Source organism: Elephas maximus, chromosome 4 (genome assembly GCF_024166365.1).
Source record: "Elephas maximus indicus isolate mEleMax1 chromosome 4, mEleMax1 primary haplotype, whole genome shotgun sequence".
Classification (NCBI taxonomy): Eukaryota; Metazoa; Chordata; class Mammalia; order Proboscidea; family Elephantidae; genus Elephas; species Elephas maximus.
This window is the reverse complement of record NC_064822.1, coordinates 108,694,010-108,712,291: the sequence shown is the minus strand read 5'-3', so window position 1 is coordinate 108,712,291 and position 18,282 is coordinate 108,694,010. Positions and strand designations below refer to the sequence as shown.

Genomic DNA, 18,282 nt, shown 5'->3' with positions numbered 1-18,282 from the left:
TCCCCGGAAGCACTTCCCCCTCCCCCTCGTCCGCTCCGCCGAGCAGCAACATCCACTTCCGGGCTTGGGAGTCTGACGGGCGGGGGCAACCTGAAAGAGGGTGAGGCTGGGGACGCAGGGAGGGGTGGGTGCAGCCGGCGAGTGGGCGGTGCCGGCGCTGGGAGGGACGGCAAGAGGATGGGCTAGCGGGACGGCGCCTGCGTTATGGCGAGGGTGAGCCTTGGCGGCCATCTTGACTGAGGGCACGAAGAAGGGTCCTGAAATAATTATGTGCTGGGTACTCGTTGTGAGGGTTTGCTAGGTGAGTTGCTTAAATCTGTTTGAAAAGCGCTATCACTTTCCCTCCCTCAGGGACGTTCCTTTCGTCGCTTCTGGACCTGAAGCCCCAAGTAGGGCCAGAATAGCTTGTACCGGTATTTTTACGGAACTTGGCCAGGGTTGTCCACCCTGAGGCTTTCCATCAGGTCGAGATCTGTAGATTCTGGGCCTCCCTACCGTGAACACTCAACCACAGGTTGAAAATGAGTCCTCTCTCAGACGCTTTCTCTACGCCGCACTACTCAAGTCTCTGCAGATGTCCGCACGCCCCAGGCCGGCCCATTTACCTTATGCCGCTAACCGCCTTTATTCCAGACGGTCCAGCGTCTTAACATTGGCCTCCTCGCCTGGAAAAGGCCATGGGACTCCCCTCAAGGAGGCGATAGGTTCGATAGAGACTTAGCGCTACAGATTGGCCCCTGAGCTAGACTTTTTGGGAAAATAGAAACGAACCTTTCCTCAAACTCTATCCCCAGCTTTAGGCATTAGGGAGGGCCCCTGCTAAAGATGGACTATGTGTAAAGTTCACTTGATGAAAGGAAGAAAGCATTTAGATCTCAGTTTCTGCTGTAGGTGCTAACAGGTTGTGAGTTTAGGAGAATTATTGGCGATACCTAAAACTCTATGAGAAAAGTCAAGGATTCCCAACCATTTTCTGTACACAAGCTTTATTTCTTTGAGCACCCCACATTTTGGGCCATTGAAAGTAAGTTCTTCGTGCTCTAAGGCTTGTCATAAAATTGAGACAAAGTGGAGAGAAATGTCACCAGAAATAAGTTTTTTAATTTATTATTTTCAATATAAAAAATTTTTTTATTGTGCTTTAGGTGAAAGTTTACAAATCAGCTTCCCAGTAAACAGTTAATACACAAATTGCTTTGTGACATTGGTTGTCAATCCCGCAATGTGTCAACACTCCCTTTCACCCAGATTCCTTGTTTCCATTCCTTCAGTTTTCCTGTCCCTTCTTGCCTTTTGTCTTTGCTTTTGGGCTGGTATGCCCGTTTAGTCTTGTACACTTCATGGAACTACAAAGCACGCCCCTCATGTGTGTTATTGTTTGCCCTGTAGACTTGTCTGATCTTTGGCTGAAGGGTGAACCTCGACAGTGACTTCAGTACTGAGTTAAAAGGGTGTCCAGGGGGCCATACTCTTGGGGTTTCTCCAGCCTCTGTCAGACCAGCAAGTCTGGTATTTTTGTGTGTGTGTGAATTTTAATTTTGTTTTCCATTTTCTTCCCGCTCTGTCCGGGACACTCTCTTATGATCTCTGTCAGAATAGTCAGTAGTGCTAACCAGGCACCATCTAGTTGTTCTGGGCTCAATCTAGAGGAGATTGTGGCAATTGTGGTCCATTAGTCCTAATAAGTCTTCTTTAAAAGTAGTTCATACTTATTGAGCCCTGGTGGTGCAGTGGTTAAAGCACTGGACTACTAACCGAAGGGTCAGGGGTTTGGAACCATTAGCGGCTCCTCAGGAGAAAGATATGGAAGTCTGCTTCATAGACATTTACAGCCTTGGAAATCCTGTGGGGTTGCTATGAGTCAGAATCGATGGCAGTGGGTTTGGGGTTTTTTTTTGTTTGTTTATTTTTCAAAAAATCCAAGCAATGCAAAAGTATAAAAGGCAAAAAATGTTTAGTGTCACCTTCTACTATCCCACGCTACTGAATGCAGTCACTGTTTTCAGTTCGGCATATGTACCTCCGCACATTTTCCTATGCTCATACAAAAATATTTTTTCATCTAGTACATATTTATTGAGCACCTGCGATGTGCCACACAAATGTATTTTAGGTGTCTTCTAAGTCAGTTTACATTTTTTTAATATTAATTTTATTATTTTTTAAAAATATGCACGGCAAAACCTACTCCCATTCCACAGTCTCTAGACATAATGATGGATGAAGTTGGTTACATTTTTCATATTGTGTCAACATTCTTGTTATTTCTTTTCTAGTTGTTTCACTTCCATTTACCTAAAATCCCTGCCTACTAACATTCTCACTTACGCTTTAAAATAGTTGTTGAAACAGATATATAGACCAGTGGAACAGAATTAAGAATCCAGACATAAATCCATCCACAAGTGAGCAACTGATATTTGACAAAGGCCCAAAGTCAGTTAAATATGGAAAAGACAGTCTTTTTAACAAATGGTGCTGGCATAACTGGATATCCATCTGCAAAAAAACGAAACAAGACCCGTACCTCACACCATGCACAAAAACTAACTCAAAATGGATCAAAGACCTAAATATAAAATCTAAAACGATAAAAAGTCATGGAAAAAAAAATAGGGACAACGTTAGGAGCCCTAATATGTGGCATAAACAGTATACAAAACATTACTAACAATGCACAAGCACCAGAAGAGAAACTAGATAACAGGGTACTCCTAAAAATCAAACACCTGTGCTCATCCAAAGACTTCACCAAAAGAGTAAAAAGATTACCTACAGACTGGGAAAAACTTTTTAGCTGTGATATTTCCGATCAGCATCTGATCTCTAAAACCTACATGATACCACAAAAACTCAACCACAAAAAGACAAATAACTCAATTAAAAAATGGGCAAAGGATATGAACGGGCACTTCACTAAAGAAGACATTCAGGTAGCTAATAGATCCATGAGGAAATGCTCATGATCATTAGCCATTAGAGAAATGCGAATCAAATTTACAGTGAGATTCCATCTTGGTCCAACAAGGCAGGCATTAATCCAAAAAACACAACAGAATAAATGTTAGAGTGGCTGTGGAGAGACTGAAACACTTATATACTGCTGGTGGGAATGTAAAATGGTACAACCCCTTTGGAAATCTATTTGGCGCGTCCTTCAAAAGCTAAAAGTAGAACTACCATACAATCCAGTAATCCCCCTCCTTGGAATATATCCTAGAGAAATAAGAACCTTTACACAAACAGATATGTGCACACCTATGTTCACTGCAGCACTGTTTATAATAGCAAAAAGTTGGAAGCAACCAAGGTGCCTGTCAGCGGGTGAATGTGTAAATAAATTATGATATATTCACACAATGGAATACTACGCATCGATAAAGAACAGTGATGAATCTGTGAAACATTTCATAACATGGAGGAATCTGGAAGGCATTATGCTGAGTGAAATTATTTGCAACAGGACAAATATTGTATAAGACCACTATTACAAGAACTCGAGAAATAGTTTAAGCAGAGAAGAAGATATTCTTTGGTGGTTACAAGAGTGGGGAGGGAGGGAGGGAGAGGGGTTTTCACTAATTAGATAGTAGATAAGAACTATTTTTGGTGAAGGGAAAGACAACACACAATACCGAAGAGGTCAGCACAACTGGACTAAACCAGAAGCAAAGAAGTGTCCTAAATAAACAGAACACTTCAAATGCCGGAGTAGCAGGGACGGGGGTTTGGGGACCATGGTTTGAGGGGACATCTAGGTCAATTGGCAAAATAAAATTTATTAAGAAAACATTCTGCATCCCACTTTGGAGAGTGGCATCTGGGGTCTTAAACGCTAGCCACTGGCCATCTAAGATGCATCAATTGGTGTCAACCCACCTGGAGCAAGGAAGAATGAAAAACACCAAGGACAAAAGGTAATTATGAGCCCAAGAGGCAGAAGGGGCGACATAAACTAGAGACTTACATCATCCTGAGACCAGAAGAATTAGTTGGTGCCCGCCCACAACCGATAACTGCCCTAACAGGGAACACAACAGGGAACCCCTGAGGGAGCAGGAGAGCAGTGGGATGCAGACCCCAAATTCTCGTAAAAAGACCAGATTTAATGGTCTGACTGAGACTAGAAGGACCTCGGAAGTCATGGTCCCCAGACCTGTTATCCCAAGATAGGAACCATTCCCAAAGCCAACTCTTCAGACAGGGATTGGACTGGACTATAAGATGGAAAATGATGCTGGTGAGAAGTGAGCTTTTTGGCTCAAGTAGACACATTAGACTATATGGGCAACTCCTGTCTGGAGGGGAGATGAGAAGTCAGAGGGGGACAGAAGCTGGCTGAATGGACATGGGAATACAGGGTGTTGAGGAGTATGCTGTCTCATTAAGGAGAAAGCAACTAGGAGTATGTAGCAAAGTGTATGTAAATTTTTATATGAGAGATTGATTTGTAAACTTTCACTTAAAGTACAATAAAAAAAAAATAGCTGTTGACCCTTTAGGCTTATATAGATAACGCTTTTTTTTTTTGAGCACAATGCTCAAGGTTGACAATGTTTTAAGTCATTTTATATTTAAAAAATTGTTGCATACTATTCTGTTTTATGTTTGTACTTTATCTAGCCCTAGTAGTAACATAATGAACTCAAGTTAGTTCCAGCTTTTTGCTTTTTATACAGTGCCTTAATGAACATCCTTATATAGTTAACCTTTTGGATTTATAGATTTGTAGATAAGATATGTGTATTTTAAATTTTGATAGATTCTGTGAAATTGACTTTCAAAAATTTGTAACAGCTTATAAGCCCACTCAGAACAGTGTGTAAATATCCCCATTTCCTACAACTTTGGCAATTCTGGATGCTGTGAATTTTTTATACAGTTGACAGTTTGGTAGGTGAAAAATAGCATTTTATTGTTGTTTTACTTTGTGTGTTAATAATAGTAAAGTTGAGCATCTCATTGCTTTTTGACCCTTTTAATTATTTCTTTAAATTGCCTGTTCATATCCTTTGTCCATTAAAGAAAAAGTAGACAATTTGTCTGTTTCTTATTGATTGGTAGAAATCCTGTCACTATTCAGGGTATTAACTCTTCATTCTTTGTCATATGTATTTCAGTTTTTTCTGTCTCAGTTTTTCATTTATCTTTCAACTTTTTAAAAGGCTGGAAGTCTGCTTTATGGGAAAATAGTTGAAATATTTCTGTCAAAGACAGGAACAAGACAAGAATGTTTATCATCAAAACTAATATTCTACTAGAGGTCCTAGCCACCTACAAGTCTCATTATTTTCATACAATATATTCATCTACAAAGAGAATCAACTTACAAAATATTAAAACAAGGGAATACAACAACATGGCCGATGTAAGATTAACAAACAAAAATTATATAAATAAACTACAAGAACAATACCAGCTGTAAAATTTCATAGATTATCTTATTCACAGTAAAAAATTATATGTCAAGAAATTTAATAGGAAACTGCAAATGATGTATTAAGAAAACCATACTATTTTAGTGAAAGACAAAAAGGACTTGATCGAGTGGAGAGTTTTACCATGTCTACGAATAGGAAAACTCTATATCGCATAGAAAAACCGTTGCCATCAAGTGATTCTGACTCATAGTGACCCTATAGGACAGAGTAGAACTGCCCCATGGGGTTTCTGAGGAGTGGCTGGTGAATTCGAACTGGCCGACTTTTTGCTTAGCAGCCAAGCTCTTAATCACTGCACCACCAGGGCTCCTAATACTGCATAGAATTTAATTTAATGTAACATATAATAAAAATTGGAAACCCTGGTGGCGTAGTGGTTAAGAGTTATGGCTGCTAACCAAAAGGTCGGCGTTTCAAATCTAACAGGCGCTCCTTGGAAACCGTATGGGGCAGTTCTACTCTTTCCTGTAGGGTCACTATGAGTCAGAATTGACTCGACGGCAGCGGGTTTTGGCTTTTTATAGTAAAAATTAATGCCTAATACTGCATAGACATTGATTTTTGCTGTTAAAAAAAACCAAACCCATTGCTATCAAGCTGATTCTGACTGATAGGGACCGTATAGGACAGAATAGAACTGCCCTGTAAGATTTCCAAGGAGAGCTTGGTGGATTCGAACTGCTGACCATTTGCTTAGCAGCTGTAGCTCTTAACCACTATGCTATCAGGGTTTCATATATATAGATTACATTAATTAAACTCTAAGTAAAGTAGGATTTTGTGTGGAACTTAATGCTGATCTAAAAATTTACAGGGAAAAGAATAATTGCAAGGAGAGGCAAAAACATTTTGAAAAATATTGAGTAGGTAAAATATTGAGAGATAAAGCCATGAGTGATTTTGAACCACTTTAATGGTGTCTTCCTTTACACAGAATTTTCAAAATTTTATGTAGTGAGATTTGCCTGTGGCTTTTGTGACATGCTACCTTAAAATTATTAAAACATCTCCCTGTACTTCCTTCTGGTAGTCTTATCCTTTTGTATTTTCAGTTTCTTTTTATCTTGGCTGATGTTTGTTTTCATGTATGGTGAAAGGTAGTGAGAAATGTCAGAGTTAAATGGAACCAGTGTTGTAATGAGAGAGGTAGGAACTTAGTAGTCAGAAAATCAGTGATCTAGGCTTGTTCCCATATCGCTTTGTAATCTTGGACAAATTAGTTCACCTTCTCCAGCCAAAGAGTCCTCATCTTGAAAAGGAGGATGAATAAATAAATACCTACTGTGGCTAATTTCTAGCACTACTGTGAGGGTAAAATGAGATAATAGGTGAGAAGGCTTTGAGAAGAAAACATCCTTTGCTAAGCTATCATTAATATAGATTCCTCTTCGTTTATGCAAATCAAGTATGAGTGGAATGCAGCATTATTTTTCAGTACCTGGAAATAGTTGATTGTTTCAGCAAATGTTTACTGAGTGCCTTTGTGCAAGAAGGAAACTTAACATTTTTTCAGGTGCCTATGTTTGGAAACCGTGGTGGCGTAGTGGTTAAGAGCTGTGGCTGCTAACCAAAAGGTTGGCAGTTTGAATCTACCAGGTGCTCCTTGGAAACCTTATGGGGGCAGTTCTACTCTGTCCTTATAGGGTTGCTATGAGTTGGAATCGACTCTATGGCAACGGGTTTTATTTTTTTATGTTTATCCACCCAGAGGTACCTGGGAAGACAGGCCTGGCAATCTGCTTCCAAAAGGTCCCAGCCTTGAAAACCGTGTGGAGCAGTTCTACTCAGCATACATGGGTCACCATAAGATGGAATTGACTCATGGGCAACTAATAACAACAACATTCTGTGTTTGGTGCTTTATTAAAGAAGGTAAAATTTAGCCCTCTCCCCCCAGAAATTTATGATGTAGAAGCAGAGAAAACAACATACACAAGAAGAGAGTTGATGCCTCTGTATTAATGTGGGTGTTTAATCAGTGGGGCTTTTTGACAGGTGGCAGAGAGGGCAGTGTTTTAACTAACAGTAAACCTGATTGGAAGCGCTTTTGAGAGGCAGCTACCTTTATCCCTTTGCCCCAGGCAAGCCTCTTCCTTTGTGACCTTCCCTAACCCAGTTCTCTAGCCCACCCCTCCCCGTATTCAAATTGCATGGTAAAGATTACTAGTAGGTCTTTCCCCCACACCAGCTCCCTATCTCCTCCTGCAGAGCCTGAGTATTTTCTCCTTGAAATCAGCCCTGGGCTAATTGAGTGGAGTTACCCATTCATTCCTGCCTTTTCTTCCTGAGCTCCCCACTCTGTTGTGGGGATCATGCCTTTATTTTATACTCGAGTCTCTGTGCTGACCTTTTGGCCACGCACAGGGCAGATACAGCATCTGGGCTAGTAGACAGTCCATGGTGGCTGAACTAGCTGAACCCATTCCCCTGTCAGAGAGCCAGCTGGGGCTCTGTAATAGAGAGATGAACAGTATATGCATACCTTTGCCACCCCTTAGTCCATTTTGATGATAGTGAATTGAGGAATTGGGAAAGCACATCAGGTACTCACTAGGGACATTTCCTTGAGTTTGATGATTTGTATATTTTGGAAGTTCTTGTTACCCCTTAATCTTTTTGTAATTTAAAAATAATCTTTACTTTTTTACATTACGTAAGTAATATTAAATTGCTGCATAAAATTATAAAAACCAGTTCCTGTCAAGTTGATTCCGACTTTCGATGACCCCATGTGTGTCAGAGCATTACTGTGCTCCATAGGGTTCTCAGTGGTGGATATTTTGGAAGTAGGTCTCCTTTCGGTTAGCAGCTGAGCGCATTAACCATTTGCACCACCCACGGACTCCTATAAATAAGAAAATTAAAGTCACCCATAATTCTAATACCCAAAAATAACCAGAGTTAATATTTTGAAGTCTTTTCCCTTCTTTTTCAGGTTTTTTTTTTTTTTTTTCAATTAAACACATGTATACTGGAGGGAGAGGGGTATGGGAAGTGACTGCTAATGGGTATGGAGTTTCTGTTTGGGATGATGAAAATGTTCTGGAATTGGGTAGTGGTGATTAATGCAGAACTTTGTGGGTCTACTAAAAACGACTGAGTTGTACACTTTAAAAAGATGAACTTTATGGTGTATGAATTATATCTCAGTAAAGCTGTTATTTTTTAAAATGCATGTAGCTACATTCATATAAAAACCCATTGTTGTCTAGTCGATTCTGACTCTGGCGACCCTACAGGACAGAGAAGAACTGCCCGATAGGGTTTCCAAGGAGCGGCTGGTGGATTCAAACTGCTGGCTTCTTGGTTAGCAGCCAAACGCTTAACCACTGTGCTACCAGGTATTGCTTTTTTCTGAACTATTTAAGAGAAAGTTGCAGATAGCATCTCCTGTGTTGCTAAGCGTTTCAGCACTTTTTCTAAGAACCAGAACATACATAAGCACAATACAGTGATCAAATTCAGGAAATTTAACATTGATAGAATACTGTTATTTATCACACCGTCCATATTCACGTTCCACCAGTTGTTCCAATAATGTTCTTTATAGTAGGTTTTTTCATTCCTTATCCAGGAGTCAATCTAGATTACCCATTACATTTGGTTATAACGTCTCTAGCCTCCTATTTGGAACAGTTCCTCAACCTTTCTTTGATTTTTATGACATAGATGTTTTTGAAGAGCATAAGCTAGTTGTTTTGTAGAATGACCCTCAATTTAGACATACCAGTTTCCTCATGATTAAATTCAGGCATAAGTGATTTTGAGTGCTTCTCTGTGCCTCACATCAGGAGGCCCATGATGTCAGTCTGTCCCATTATTGGTGATGTTACCTTTGGTCACTTGGATCAAGGTGGTGTGTCCCAGGTTTCTTAACTAAAGTTACCATTTTTCCCTTTAAAGTATTTTTAAGGAAAGGAATATTAAAACATAGCCCAGAGGTGAAGCTTTACGCAGGTTTTAATGTTGTGCTGATATTTTTGAAGGAGAGAAAGAGAAAGGTATAACAGCATTGGAAGATTAAAAGGAAAAAAAATTAGTCAAGGATTAGGAGGCAGGAGATCAGTTGGAACTATTGGAGTAAACCAGGCATGATCCTGGCAGGGAAATGCCAGTAGAGATGGAGAGAAGTGGAAGGATTTAGGGAGGAGGGGGAGAGAATAGTTCAAGGATGGCATTCAGCTCTCTGGTTTGAGCAACTGGTAGTGGATGATGCCATTCACCAAGCTAAAGACACCAGAAAGAAGAGCAGGTTTGACAGGGCCGATAATGAGCTCAGATTTGGACATATTGAGTGTAAAATACCTGTAGGAGGAGTGGCTTCATGGATTTGGGGCTCAGGAGAGAGGTCTGGGATAGAAAAGTCACCAGCATGTAGCCCTGGCAGTGGGCAGGATTGCCCAGGGAGAAGTGCAGAGTGCAGATGGAGGAGGCCCAGGGACAGAACCCTGAGGAACTCTAGCATTTAAGGGAGGTCAGAGGAAGGTGAAACTGCCAAGAAAATTGGGGAATGGTCAGAGAGAGGGGGAAAGCTAGGGGTAGTAATATGGAAGCCAGTGGAAGAAAATGTTTCAAGTTGGGACTGGTGAACCATGATTGATGGCTCCAGAGGGGTCAAATAAGATAAAGATGAGATGTGTCCATTGGATTGGAGGCAGGGAAATTCTTGGTAACCTTGAAGGTGAAAGCCACATGGCAGTGGGCTGAGCAAAGTTGAGAGAAGAAAAAGTGAAGACAGAGTGGAGGCAACTCTTTCAAGAAGGTTGGCTGTGAAGAGGTGGTTGGAAGGGGACATGTGAGAGGCTTGAACAATTTTAAATGCTATGAGAAAGAGGCAGTAGGAAGGAGAGTTGAAATGAGAGGGAGTAATGAAGAGGGCATTACTGAGGGGAAAGGGGAGGAAACCTTTAGACCAGCGGTTCAGAATCAGATGTCTGTGGTGAAAGGTGGGTAATGCAGACTGAGGTGAAACAGAATGCAAACCCCTACTAAAGGGCTTGTGTGCCATGGCCTTGTAAGGGGATTTTACATCTTCATTCTTTGCTCTGTATTTTGCAGTGCCCCCTGTGGAAGGAATATATATCCTCACCCAACTGCCCTACGGCTTAGCCATGTGACTTTATGTGGTCAATGGAATGTGAGCATATATGCCGTATGCTAGGTCTGAGCAGAAATTTTTAGGGTTGTTGCATGGTTTTCCCTGCCTTTGCTCTTTTCCCTCTGTCACGAGAACAGTGTGTCTCAGAGGCTGTTCCTTACAATGGGACTCAGAATAAAGATATGTGAATGAGCTGCAGTCAACCCCAATGCCAACATAAGCCATGAAAGAGAAGCAAATTTCCGTTGTTGTAAGCCAGTGACATATTGAGGTCATTTGTTACCACAGAAAAACTAATACAGGAGTGCAACCAAATTAAAAATACACTGAGATACCGTTTTTCACTCTTTAAGTACGAAAGGTCCAGAAGTTTGACCACGTGTTCTGTTGCTGAGGCTAAGAACACAGGTATTTTCATACATTGATACAACCTGTATGGATGTTGATAATCTCTATCAAAATTATAAATGTAGATGACTATAATAAAAAAGATGAATAATAACAAGTGTTGGTGTGAGGATGTGGAAAAATTGGAACCCTTATGAATTGCTGGTGGGAATGTAAAATAACGTGGTTCACCACTTTCTCAGAAAGTTAAAACACAGAGAGTTACCATATGACTCAGCAGTTCTACTCCCAGGTATGTACTCAAGGGAAATGAAAACATATATCCACACGAAAACTTATATATCAGTATTCATAGCCACGTTATTCGTAATAGGCCAGAAGTGGAAACAACAAATGTCCATCAACTGATAAATGTATAAATCAGATATGGTATGTCCATACAATGGAATATTATCCCACCATAAAAAGGAATGAAGTACTGATGCATGCAACATGGATGAACCTTGAAAACATCATGCCAAGTGAAAGAAGCTCATCACAAAAAATCACATATTGTATGATTCATTTATATGAATGTCCAGATGAGGCAAATACGTAGAGACAGAAAGTAGGTTAGTGATTGCCAGGACTCGGGGGCAGGGGAAAATGGGAGTGACTGCTAATGAGTTCCTTTTTGGGGTGATGAAAACGTTCTGGAATTAGATCGTGATGATGATTGCACAACTTCGTGAATATACTAAAAACCACTGATTTTTATATACTTTCGCCCATTGCCGTCGAGTCGCTTCTGACTCATAGCGACTCTATAGGACAGAGTAGAACTGCCCATAGAGTTTCCAAGGAGTGGCTGGTGGATTCAAACTACCCGACCTTTTGGTTTTATGAGGTATATTTTATAGTATACGAATTACATCCCAACAAAATTGTTATATGAAAAAAAGGGGAATTTTTTCATGTACTGACATGTTAAGATGACCCATACGTTGTTAGCTGAAAAAGAGTAAGGTGCAGACCAGTGATTATATGCCATCTTTTGTGTGAAGAAGGAGGAAAATAAGAATATATACATTCACATTTGTTGGCATTTGCATTCAAAACCCTGGAAGGTACCCAAGAAACTAATGGAAGGGTTGCCTGTCAGAGTGGGGAGCAGGAATGGGACGTAAGGGACGGGGTCAGAATTAGATTCTTTACTACATTAATATTTTTATATTGTTTTGATTTTTGAACTATGTGAATGTATTGCTTAATCAAAAAATGGAAGGCATCGAAAGGACCATAATGAAATACAAATAATAATAATGAATGATTTAAAAACAATATTAAGAGGCAGCTCCAACAGCAGCTGATTGTTGCTTTTTATTAATTCAGGCACTGTGTTGCCAGGTATTCTGATTTTTTCTCAAGAAGCTGGAAGCATTTTATTAATGTGAAACAACTTCGAGTGCTGGCAATTATTTTAAAAAGTTTTTAGACATACTGTGTAAGCCAAACAAAACCCTGACTGTAGGTGGGATTTGGCTTACTCCCAGTTTGTTACTTTGGCTTTAGACTGTGAATTTCCTGAGGGCAGAGCTCTCCACATTACCTCCAGTGACCACCTAAGCCCTTGGCTGTAATCTTTACGGAAGGAGATAGCTAGGGAGCTAGGGAGTGGCTGGGTGGATTTGAACTGCCAACCTTTGATAGTCTGAGTGCAAACAATTTGCACCACCCAGGGACCATACATACTAGGTACCTGTCCATACCTGTTGCTCTGGAGTTGATTCCCACTCATAGAGATCCTATAGGACAGAGTAGGACTGCCCCATAGGAATTCCAAGGCTGTAATCTTTGTGGAAAAGACTGCCAGATCTTTCTCCTGTGGAACAGCTGGTGGGTTCAAACTGCCGACCTTTTGGTTTGTAGCCAAGCGCTTAACCACTGTGCCACCAGGGCTCCTTACATACTAGGTACTAAGTAAATATTTAATGAATGAAGAGATCCAGAGCTCAGGTTGCAAAAAGTTGTGAATTTTGATGGCTTTTTTTTTAACCCTAAGAAAATTGAAATTAGAGAGGGAGGGAGGGAGGGAGCAGGTAGATGGGTCAGTAGTTTGAGAGGTGTGGAAAAATTTTGAAAGAGTTGCTACAGACAGTTAGAGCTGACAGTTGAAAACTAGTTGTGTTGCGGGGCAGCATTGAGTGTCCAGTTGAACACAGTCCCCACTTATTTTTCCCTCTGAAGACTGATAGTCCGGTGTTTTTCTGGTACCACCTTCATTACAGCTTGACAAATCCCTTCACTTCTCTCCTTTGTTGGAGAAGTTTGATGTAATCTGGTTCTCCTTCATTTCTGGTCTAGTTTTGGTTTGGTTGGTTTTATCTCTGGAAGTCTTGGGATCTTCCATTACTCTGAAATGATTTTATAATACGACTACATGTTGGGCATTCAGTGGATTATTTGAATCTATCCTTCTGTTCTGAAAAACTTTGTTTGAGAATTTCTTTCCCTCCTTTTTTTTCTTCTCTAGTTTTGAAACTTCTTGTTTGTTGAATATTGGACTTTTTGGATTGACCTTCTAAAGTTCTTATGTTTTCTCTCTTATTGTCCATCTCTATAATTTTTGTCTTTCTGTGTGGTTTTTTTGACTTTATCTTAGTCTTTTTGTGTGATTTTTCATTGACTCAAGATACAACCTAATCTTGCAGATTGAGTCCTGCTTCATTAACATAACTGCCTCCAATCCTGCCTCATTAACATCAAAGAGGTAGGATGTACAACGTACAGGAAAATCACATCAAATGACAAAATGGGGGACAGTCACACAATGCTAGCACTTCTCCTTGTTCTCTGCGTATTTCTTTTTGAGAGCAACCTGTTTTTTTCATGGATGCAATATCATATTTTTGAGGCCTTCTGCTGCTTCCTGTGTTTCTCTGCTTGCACCGAATGCCTTTGTTCAGTTTGTCTGTTCATGTAGGTCATGGTTGGGGTTTTCCTCAAGTGTGTGGTAATCCTTGGCTCTCTGCTCACATTTAAGAGCAAGGCACTTAAGACGTATTGGAAGGTATTGACTGTATTTTATTGTATTGACTGGTGATTGGGCAAGGACTGAAATAAGAGCATCCGTACATCTCTTCTCTGGGGCTCTGGAGTTGAGTTTCTCCAGAGAGGAATCTTCCAGTCTCCTGGCTCTAAAGGGTTTACCTCTGGCTACCAGTTCTGAGAGCTGATTGGGGGGAAGGGATTAATTTGATATGTAATGTTCTCGTAATCCTCCTATTTTCAGTATAGTGCCTCATCTTTACCTCCTGCTGCACCTGGTGCCCCTAAGTCCCAGCTTCCTTGTTTCATTTTCTCCGGGGGACAAACCTCCTGCTTCCTTGGAAATAGGTGGAGTGGAGGGGTGTTGCCTGGGTGATTATGCTGGGGGAGGAGAATGAGGGTCTGACTGTTCCTTGCACAGATTTTTATGTAATCCGTGTGTTTTCAGCTGTGCCCTTCCCTCCTGCCCTCCAAGATAGCTTGTTGTTGTTAGTGCCTTCTAGTCAATTCTGGAAAACCCTGTGGTGTAGTGCTTAAGAGCTATGACTGCTAACCAAAAGGTTGGCAGTTTGAATCCACCAGGTGCTCCTTTGAAACTGTATGGGGCAGTTCTACTCTGTCCTATAGGGTCGCTACAAGTTGGAATCAACTCAATGGCAATGGGTTTAGTCAATTCTGATTCTATGGATTGAATTGTGTTCCCCCCAAATGTTTCAACTTAGCTAGGCTATGATTCCCAGTAATGATGCAGGATTAGAGGCAGTTATGTAATGAAGCAGGACTCAGTCTATAAGAATAGGTTGTATCTTGAGTCAGTCTCTTTTGAAATATAAAAGAGAGAAGCAGAAGCTAGCAAGGGGGGAACCTCATGCCATCAAGAATGAAGAACCAGGAGAGGAGAGCGTCCTATGTACTTGGGGTCCCTGTGCTGAGAAGCTCCTAGACCAGGGGAGATTGAAAACAAGGACTTTGCTCTAGAACTGACAGAGAGAGAAAACTTTCAGCTGGAACTGGCACCCTGAATTTGGACTTCTGGCCTCCTAGACTGTGAGAATAAACTTCTCTTTGTTAAAGCCATCCATTTGTGGTATTTCTGTTATAGCAGCACAAGATAACTAAGGCAGAATTTGGTACTGGGAATGGGATGCTGCTCTAACAGATACCTAAAATGTAGAAGCGGTTTCAAAACTATGAATAGGTAGAGTTTGGAAGAGTTTTAAAGTGCCTAATAGTAAAAGCCTAGATTTCCTTCAAGAGACTGTTGGTGGGATTGTGGACATCAAAGATGATTCTGATGAGGACACAGAAGGAAGTGAGGAGAGCTGTTACACCGGAGATGGCGCAGATGGCGAGAAGGAGCAGAACCGAGAACCGGCTCGACACAGCACTGTAGCTAACCCATGGAAAGAGAGAGCTGAGTTCTGTTGCTTTGCAGGAAGTCTACTTATCCTTGGAGTTAAAGAGATTTGGAATACTTGCCCAAGTAGGGCAGAAGCCAGCTGGCCCAAGGGCCTGAGGGCGGAGAGGCCAAGGAACCAGGAAACAGAAGCTGAAGAGAAAAGGAACACAGGAAGCAGAGCTGCCTCAGTCTCAAAGAATGGAACCATGGCCTGCTGGATCTCAGAGAGTGGAGCCATAGCCTTCTAGGTTTCAAAGAGTCAGATCTTCACCATCTTGGTTCTGGAGTGTGGGGCTGGCTTTCACAAGTGCCAGTGGGCTGGGGTCAGATCTGCTGCCCAAAGCTGAAGGGGCAGGGCTGCCATGCCCAAGGGGGAGAAGAATGGGGCCTCCCGGGGCTGAGGGGGTAGAGTTGCCATTCAGATGGACTAGGAGAACAGGGTCACCCAAAGCTGAGGAACTAGAGTTGCCATTCCAGTGGGTCTAGAAGGTGGAGCTGAAGCCCAGGGCCGAGGGACCTCCACCCAGAATCCGGAGAGGGCAGGGCCATTACCTAAATGGTCTCAGAGAACAGAGGATTATTTTTCAAGCCTTGAAAGCTAATGTAATATGTTCTGCTAACCTACTTGGTGCCTGCTATCCGTTCTTTCCCTCCAATTTCTACTATTTGTAATGGAAATGTCTACCTTGTACTTTGTGCCTGTTCCACCATTACACTTTGGAAGCAGATATATTTTAGATTTCACAGATGAAGAGGAAGTTTTGGATTTTGGACTTTGAGTTGATTTAAGACTTTTGCTATGATATGATGGGGTAAATGTGTTTTGCATGTGGCAAGGACATGAATTTTGGGGGGCTAAAGGGTGGAATATTACAGATTAAATTGTGTCCCCTCAAAATGTGTGTCAATTTAGCTAGGCCATGATTGCCAGTATTGTGTGATTGTCCACCATTTTTTCATCCGATGTGATTTTCCTAAGTGTTGTAAATCCTACCTTTACGATGTTAATGAGGCAGGATTAGAGGCAGTTATGGTAATGAGGTTGAACTCAATCTACAAGATTAGGTTGTTTCTTGAGTCATTCTTTTTTGTGTGTGTGTCATACAAATTTTATTCTTTTTACAATAATTGTTGTTAAACTTAAGTTGGAATCCAATTGAATGTCAATGAGGAGGCAACATGAAATATGAAGATAGAAAGTATAAAGGGAGCCTGGCTTTAAATTATATGACAGATGATATAAAAAATGAGCAGACGGTATGTATTTTATATCCCAGATCACAGGTTGAAAAACTTGGCTCTATGAGGGCCAGATTTCTATTTCTTAGACTTCGCAGACCACATAGTCTTTTTGTTACAGTTACTCAATTCTGCTGTTAAATGGGGCGAAAGCAGTCTTAGACAGTCTGTAAATGAAGAGCATGACTGGATTTCAGTTAAACTTTCTTTATGGACACTTATATTTGAATTTTATATAATTTTCACATGTTACGAAATATCTTTCTTTTCATTCTTTTATTTTTATTGTGCTTTAAGTGAAAGTTTACAAATCAAGTCAGTCTCACACACAAAAACTTATATACACCTTGCTGAATACTCCCAATTGCTCTACCCCTAATGAGGCAGCCCGCCCCCTCCCTCCACTCTCTCTTTTTGTGTCCATTTCACCAGCTTCTAACCCCCTCTACCCTCTCATCTCCCCTCCAGGGAGGAGATGCCAACATAGTCTCAAGCGTCCACCTATTCCAAGAAGCTCTCTCCTAACCAGCATCTCTCTCCAACCCATTGCCCAGTCCAATCCATGTCTGAAGAGTTGGCTTTGGGAATGGTTCCTGTCCTGGGCCAGCAGAAGGTCTGGGGACCATGGCCACCGGGGTCCTTCTAGTCTCAGACCATTAATTCTGGTCTTTTTATGAGAATTTGGGGTCTGCATCCCACTGCTCTCCTGCTCCCTCAGGGGTTCTCTGTTGTGTTCCCTCTCAGGGCAGTCATCCGTTGTAGCCAGGCACCATCTAGCTCTTCTGGTCTCAGGCAGATGTAGTCTCTGGTTTATGTGGCCCTTTCTGTCTCTCGGGCTCGTAATTACCTTATGTCCTTGGTGTTCTTCATTCTCCTTTGATCCAGGTGGGTTGAGACCAATCGAAGCATCTTAGATGGCCACTTGCTAGCGTTTAAGACCCCAGACACTTCTCTCCAAGGTGGGATGCAAAATGTTTTCTTAATAGATTTTATTACGTCAGTTGACTTAGACGTCCCCTGAAACCATGGTCCCCAAACCCCTGCCCCTGCTATGCTGGCCTTCGAAGCATTCAGTTTATTCTGGAAACTTCTTTGCTTTTGGTTTAGTCCAGTTGTGCTGGCCTCTCCTGTATTGTGTGTTGTCTTTCCCATCACCTAAAGTAGTTCTTATAAACTATTTAATTAGTGAATACCCCTCTCCCACGCTCCCTCCCCCCTCTCATAACCATCAAAGAATATTTTCTTCTCTGTTTAAACTGTATCTTGAGTACTTACAATAGTGGTCTTATACAATATTTGTCCTTTTGCAACTGACTAATTTCACGCAGCATAATATCTTCCAGATTCCTCCATGTTATGAAATGTTTCATAGATTTATCACTGTTCTTTAGCGATTCATAGTGTTCCATTGTGTGAATATACCATAATTTATTTATCTATTCATCGATTGATAGGCACCTTGGTTGCTTCCATCTTTTTGCTACTGTAAACAGTGCTGCAATGAACATGGGTGTGGGTATATGCATTCCTGTAAAGGCTCTTATTTTTCTAGGCTATATTCCAAGGAGTGGGATTGCTGGATCATATGGTAGTTCTATTTCTAGATTTTTAAGGAAGCACCAAATTGATTTCCAAAGTGGTTGTACCATTTTACATTCCCACCAGCAGTGTTTAAGTATTCCAGTCTCTCCATAGGCTCTCCAGCATTTATTATGTTGTGTTTTTTAGAT

At 41.2% G+C, this 18,282-nt stretch overlaps 1 protein-coding gene across 7 annotated transcripts in view; it reads left to right on the top strand.

Annotated features, from left to right (window-relative positions):
* CSAD (cysteine sulfinic acid decarboxylase) overlaps nt 1-18,282 on the top strand; it is a 43,123-nt gene that overhangs the window by 673 nt on the left and 24,168 nt on the right. For 2 of the 7 annotated variants that reach the window (XM_049883242.1, XM_049883239.1), the window contains exon 1: nt 147-301. The exons of 4 other annotated variants lie outside the window; for them this stretch is intronic. The gene's annotated coding sequence lies outside the window, so the exon portion shown is untranslated. Of the gene's footprint in view, nt 1-145; nt 302-18,282 lie in introns of those variants that run through there. One more of the 7 variants, XM_049883244.1, reaches the window with a different exon arrangement.